The sequence below is a fragment of the Quercus suber genome, unplaced genomic scaffold (assembly GCF_002906115.3).
Source record: "Quercus suber isolate HL8 unplaced genomic scaffold, Cork oak 2.0 scaffold_546, whole genome shotgun sequence".
NCBI classification, from domain to species: Eukaryota; Viridiplantae; Streptophyta; class Magnoliopsida; order Fagales; family Fagaceae; genus Quercus; species Quercus suber.
Window position 1 is genome coordinate 235,769 of NW_027069994.1, and position 5,691 is coordinate 241,459.

General features: G+C 34.5%; 1 long non-coding RNA gene across 1 annotated transcript; it reads right to left on the bottom strand.

The window, feature by feature from the left end:
- Positions 1 to 1,785: 1,785 nt before the first annotated feature.
- On the bottom strand, positions 1,786 to 4,614 carry LOC136063603 (uncharacterized). Its single transcript, XR_010625233.1, has 2 exons — positions 3,209 to 4,614; positions 1,786 to 2,676 (listed from the first exon to the last, which is right to left on the bottom strand). It is a non-coding gene; the product is annotated as an uncharacterized LOC136063603 (long non-coding RNA).
- Positions 4,615 to 5,691: the final 1,077 nt, after the last annotated feature.

Here is a 5,691-nt window from a genome sequence, read left to right on the forward strand (position 1 = left end):
AGACTGTAGACCCAGAAAGTTTGACCTCAATGATTCGAACTCAATAGCCATTTGAACTTATCAGCCCATCGAAGCAATATTAGACAAACTATTGCGATGGTGGTATGATCAGTAAAGTGTATGCCATGGTTAGTTTCAAAAGTGAGTTAATAAGGTCCATGTAAAGGAAAAGGATGGGCCAGATTAAGAGATAAGGAACTAAAGAAGTGAATGGTCTTTAACCACGTGGATGGACTGAAAAAAGAGTCATGTTGATGTGGAATTCTACTCATCTTTCAGGCCCACTACAAGTGAAGGCACTGCAATTGGCAAAGCCACATATAAAAATGTTTATTCTAATAAGATTTATGCAGGCTTCATCAAAGTGCATAAGTTTTCCTCTAATTATGTAGAAATTGTAATGCAGAACTCGCACCACTATCTGCAATTATGGAGACTTAAAATATATGGTGTTTTTCAATTAAGTAAACCGATAGTGTTTTATTGGTGGCGTGAATTAACTCATTTCCGCCACATCAGGATTGAAGGTTTATAATTTTCAATTTATTACATATTGTTCATTTAAAGTTGCAATGTCTATTGGATAGTATAGTACGTTGTTATTCATTTTATTGCTATTTTTTTATGATTGAATAGTTTCTTGAATAATTGCTACATGTAGTAAACAACGTAAATATATATATATATATATATATTCTTTAAAGTCTCAAACTTAATAGCTTTTCCGTGCATATTGATATATATTTTTTTCATATTAGGGAAGTTATCAATAGTTTTCCCGTGCATCGCACGGGTTTGCGACTAGTTATTATTAGGGTCATGCTAACGGGTGTCTTTAGGGCAATAGTTAACAATTTATTTTAGAAAAGTTTTAACACTACTTTTATGAGAAATAGAAAAAGTTGTCAAAACATTAATTTTTTTTTTCTTTTCCTATAAAAACTTTCTTTAAATGGATTATTAACCATTGTCAGGCATTCGTTAGCATCTCCCTTTATAAAATTCAACTCCCTACCCTAATTGCAAAATTTCTCTACCAAAACCAAATATCTTGCTAAGTAATTGAATTTTATTTTTCACAAAAATAAAAGGATAGTATGTTGGTGTTCAAGAGTTACTGGTATATGGTATAATATATTTTTGATTTCAAGAGTTATTGGTATAATATATTTTCAATTTTAAGGAATGTTTATGTTTAAAAGTTTGGCTTGGGACTAGTACAACTGTACGTTGAACCTAAGTTGTACTCTTTGTTTAAAGTGAAACAAAGGGTAGGGTAAACAAGTATTATTTCCTCAAACATCAGGAAAAATCATTATAATTTTGAGAGAGGGAAGAAAAGCAATGTTAACTTCTCATCAAAAAAACCTTCACGGATCTTCCTCGTCATAGCATGAGTCGCACGACCATATAGACCTTTTGTTCACGTTCTTCAATCCTAGGGTATTGGACAATAATCCTATGCACCCATTGCCCAAATAGTCGCATACCTGTAACTTTTTTTTTTCTCTGTAAAATATATTAGTAAATAGTCACAACAAGGTGAAGAGTCTTCAACTCTTTATACAGATCAGACTGGATGTATATTTATATCATAGGTGAATTCGTCCAATGTGACTGAAATCTTTGAACCAATCGGTGCACTACATGTAAGAATTAGTTATTAAAGCTTTATTATGCAACACCAAATAATAGAAGCTGCCAAATGCCAATAAAAACGTAAAATATAAGAGAATTCTTCATGTATTGGTAAATGCATGCTCAGATTTTACAATAATGAGCATAGGAAGCATAATAAAAGGCAAAGTATCATTACTACAGAATTGCGGAGCCTAAACCATCTTGGCATTTTGTAGGCATTTATGTCCATTCAATTCTACAGCCCCAAAACAATAAAGACAAAAAGTACAGCTTTAAGTGCGAAAAAGGGTAAGAAATATGTAAATCCTGTGTGTCAATAAAAAATAAAATAAAATAAAATCAAATTTTACAGACCTCATTTTGGGATTTAACTATCACGTGACAGTAGACAACTATCAACAAAAGCAAGCCTTTTGATCCAGAAAAAAACAATTGAGAAAATTTTATATTCAATTTCTCAGTTATCCTATTTGTTGTACAATGAGTTTGTGTTTTTGTTTTAATCTTTTGGTCCACCCTCTGCTACCTCACCTACCTTTGAGCAAAAATTCTCTTCTCTGACCCTCTTTGGCTGTCAAATAACTAAGCATTCCAGTCATTTTCCCACCCATCTTTGTTTGAAGATCTGGAAGTAAGGCCATTTGCAGAAATGCTTCCTACATGCCGGCCTCCTGGTGACTTCACTGCATTATCTCCATCCCAATCGTCATCCCAACCCTCATCCCAACCTTCTGCCGTTTCCACATTGATAGCTGGGACAGATTCTTCTGGCAAACCCATTTCAAGTTCTTGATATGGGACTCCACCATGGGGATTCTTCTTCCGAAACTTGCAGCATGCCCATGTCCCTCCAAAGACTAGCACTGTAAGAATCAAGAAGTAGGCACCATTGACTGGGGTCAACAGCTTGTCATAAGAAGGGAGAATAAAAATAGAGTTCCCTTCTCCAGGAGGGGTCACAGGAAGCACACATTCACCAGTTCCAGTATGTAATATGATTTTGTAGCTTTTGTCATAAGTTAGCGAGATATTTATCTGAAAACAAGCAAACAAACAGGCAACTCTGTTTACAAAAGTCCAGTGTAGTTTTAAATAAATTGAATTAATTAGAAACAATTAGCATATGGAGGGAAGATCTAGGTCCAACAAGAAGACTAGATTGAGGTTTTTAACATTATTTAACTCAGCTGGCCAAACAAGCAGGATCCATACTTGCAGATCTCAGCTAAAAAGTGCCAGAAAAGAACTATTTATCTATTAATCCTAATTTTTCCACCTCCATCCTGCATATCTTAGCAATAAGTTGAAGTAAAAGAATCAAAAGATAGGCAGTATTTCTGGTAATCACGCTTTTCCAGAGTCATTATTTACTCAAATAAGTATGTCATGAAGCAAATCTTTATTTCAAATTGTTCAAGAAAAGAAAGAGAGAAGATATTCCTGATGGCTACAGCTTACACCCCAATATAACCTTTCATTTGAAATCTCATTCACAAATATACAAGTGTCATTACATTAGCAAGATCATGGAAAATAACAGCGTAAATAAGAGAAATAAGAGCCATACCCTTTCACTTTGGTTTTTGGGTATTTCCACACTTGGGATTTTGGTTTTTGCAGCTCCTTAATAGCACTTTCCACAGTAAAATTCACTTTCAAAATGTTCCCTCCACCATTTTGGACTAGAACAACCAGTTCTTTGGACCCTGCTATGTGATGGAGAAATTAAATGAAGAACTTTTCATCTCTTCAAGAATATAAGGGATAGAAATGTATCAATAAAATCAAGCTCTAAATCCAGCGTCGATAAGCAGCATATAAAACTGAGCAGTAAACTCTTTTCGCCTTTCTTAGATAAGTAAAACCTTGTTTTTTTTAGCTTAACCTTTAATGCTTTTGAGCTATAACTGAATAAATATTTTTTTTTAATGGTAAGTTACATGGCATCCCATGGACTTGAACTCAAGACCTTACCCTTCACCTTGCTCTTACAAGGAAGGAGATGCCATTTAAGTTAGAGCTCATTGACAGTGTAACCGAATAAATATATAAAAAGAAACAGTAGATGAAGTTACTTTTAAAACTTGCTTAGCCTTTTTTTCATTTCCCTTATTTGTTGTTAGGTGTAAGCCATGCAAGTAATGACCATTTATTTATTTATTTTTTTATTTTTTTATAAATTATAAAATTTATTAAAACAAGAAAGTCTCAGTACACGAGATATACTGAGAGAACAAAATTCACAGAAAAGATGCAAGTCAATAAATTTGAAAAAAAGTCTCTCTTACAAAAGATAATGTATATTATGTCCTATGTAAAACTGCAGGGAATATATGTATCAGATTTTTCTTTTTGAAAATCTATCAGATTATATGGCTTTATAGAAGATATGTAATAATGACACTTTTTTCATTTTGAAAGAATAAATTACACATCTTAAGCACTCCAAATGAACCCATCAATTAAATAAGTAAATAAATAAGGGAGAAAAAACTTCAAATGAGCCATCAACACTGTCATCAATTAAACCTATAGATATGCAAACTTTTAAAATAACTTCATGTATGACCACTCATTCTTGTGCATGTTAAAAACAGACAGGAAGAGCACTAAGGCACTGTTTGGTTGGGGTGATTTTTAAAGGGATGGAAAAGGGGAAATGGAAAATAGAAGAGAAAAGCCCACCAAAATCCTATCTCTCCAATTTGGAGAGATCTGAGGTGCGAAAATAGGGGAGGCGAGGGGTTTTTGAGAAAACATCGAAACTAACCCTCTCACCTACTGTGCGCTAACGCTGCTGTTTTTTTTTTTTTTTTTTTTTTTTTTTGCCAACAAAAATCCTATCTCTCCAATTTGGAGAGAATTGAGGAGTGAAAATAGGAGAGAGGGGTTTTTAAGAAACATCAAAACTAACCCTCCCACCTACTGTGCATAAAATGCTGCCGCTTTTTATTTATTTATATTTGGGTTGAATCAAGCAGTGGTTTTTATTTTTTATTTTTGTCTGTCAATGTGTTTTTAAATCAAACAAGCAGTGATTTTTTAAATCTGTCAACATGTTTTTCATTTCAGTCCTTTAACTTTCAGTTTTGTCATTTCAGTGCTCTAACTTTCAATTGTTGTCAATTCGGTACTCCGTTAAACCTCAGTTATCTACTGCCGTTAATTGAGCTAAAACGATGTCGTTTTGGACCTTTTTATTTTTTATAATAAATTTTGGAATTAAAAGAAAAAAAAAACTGTTATTTAAAAATATTATTAAATTTTTTTAAAAAAAAAATTAAAAAAACATTTAGGGGTTCAAGACGTTTCGGCGTATGGTCATATGACGAGCCAGCAGAACTTCCACAAGGTCTTCAAGGCGTACACCAAGCTCTGGAAGTACCAGCAAGATCACCGGTCGGAGCTCGTTGATTCCGATCTCCACTGCTGGGAAATAGGCGAGATCACCAGCCGGATCGGCCAGCTCTACTTCAGCCAGTACATGCGGACCAGTGAGGCCAGGTTTCTTGTTGAGGCTTACGTGTTGTATTTCCTTGGTTTTGATTTCATTGGGAACCCAAATTGCATAAACCTAGTTATCATCAAAGTCCAAGTAACCGCATTCTTCTCAGGCATTTTCTCAACACCTTATATGCTAAATCCACATCACCACCACCCTTCACAAACATATCAATCAACGCACACCCAACACACACATCAGACTCAAAATATCCACTTTTTATAACAAACCCAAAAATCATTTTCCCAATGGGAACATTTTCCACATTCGAACACGCCTGAATCACTACGGAAAAGCAATACTCACTTGGGCAGAGCCCATTTGAAGAAACGTGACAATAGCTTCAGTTCCCAAATCATTATTTGCAAAACAAGAAACCATAGCAGTCCATGAAACCAAATCTCTCAAATCCCCCATATCATCAAAAATGGATTTTGCTTTAGCCCAATCCCCACTTTTTGAGTACAAGCTGATGAGAGAATTGAGAATGAGAGAGTTGAGGTGGAGTTGGGAGTGAGTCAAGTTGTGGGTGTGAAGACACCTCCCCT